Genomic DNA, 1,452 nt, shown 5'->3' with positions numbered 1-1,452 from the left:
GTGCCGAAATCCTTGTTATGGGCCCTCAGCAACTTACCAGGATTTGAGTACATGCCATGATTGGTCTTCTAAGAAAAAAAACAAGTTTTCGACAAGACTGGAAATAGCCCATCAGGTTAAAGGGAGATTGGAAACGCACTCCCGCTTGTTCATCGAGTCCGTTGGCGGTCCAGAACGAGGATCTCAGCGCTGCTTCTCAGACGTTACTAACCGTTGTTAGATTACGTGTGCGACGCAGACTATGTCCTTAAAGGCCCGTTACTTCCGAAAATAGTAGTTTATGAAGTAATATGTTTGGTGATTTGCGCCTGAAAAGTTTTCGCAAAGTTCATAACTGTGAGACGTTTACTTTAAGCCCCTCACCAATTTGATACTGGATTACACTGACGAAGATATGTCACGACAGGAAAAATTAATGGTGAGATGCTATTTGCAGTGCTCCACAAAGGCTGGAAAGGTAAAGAAAGACTCCAAACAAAGAAGTCAGTGGCATGCTGTCGTTGCACCCAGCTGTTTGATCGAAACATAGACTTCCAGACCCACCTCATACTGCATGAAACGAGGTCAAAAGCTCCTAGAACTGACATCTGCACTTATTTGAAGACCAACAGCGACAAAAAGGAGAAAAAGTCCCATGCTACTTCTACCAAAAGTCTCAACCATGGCTGAAATGAAACATGCCCAGAGTGTTTCAAACTTTACGCCAATACGCGTTTTCTTCAGAAACACATCGATCAGAGAAGTGCGCATGAAACAAAGGCGAGGAGAAATAACAGCAGGATGAATGCAGAGAAGCAGCAAAGCGGGCATCCAACTTCCGAGTGCGTGCACCAACAGAGCATTCAATACGCCAGTCTTTCTCCCGGCCAGTAGATCTCAAAGAGAAGACATTAGAAAATCTCGTCGGTCTCACGTTGCGCTGGTTTAAAGCAAGCAGAAAAAAGGCGTGACTTGCTCTTTAAAAAAGGGTGGACGAGGGTGTCCATCCATTTTTATCAGACGTAAAGGATGAAGAGGATGGCAGTGATGGTCTCTTCTCCGGAGGGTGACAGCGGAGATGATTCTACGGATAGTTCCTTTTTGTCGTCTACATATACTTATGCGCCAAGAGGGAATATTCCTGGAGAAAATGGTTTGCTTTGAGCACACTGAGAAAAGGTTGCCACCTGTTCTACCTAAATAGTTGCTGGATGATATGATAGTCTACTAAAAGTCCCCAGATTGCTGATTCCATCGTAAGAAGGCTACACGTGGTTGAAGCAGATTTTCGAGCGAATTTACTTCGGAATTTACCAGTTTGGCAATTAATTTTTCTTGAACCACATGAGTTTTAAAAGAAAACATGTACATCCTCAACGAGCGAATGGAAAAGGAAAAAGCCATTTCAGAGTCAAATGTCAATAGCCAGCGAATAGGAATCACGATAAAATTAGAAGCCGTAAACAAAAACTT

The sequence above is a fragment of the Montipora capricornis genome, chromosome 6 (assembly GCF_036669925.1).
Source record: "Montipora capricornis isolate CH-2021 chromosome 6, ASM3666992v2, whole genome shotgun sequence".
In the NCBI taxonomy this organism is placed as follows: Eukaryota; Metazoa; Cnidaria; class Anthozoa; order Scleractinia; family Acroporidae; genus Montipora; species Montipora capricornis.
Note: the sequence above shows the minus strand (reverse complement) of the source record.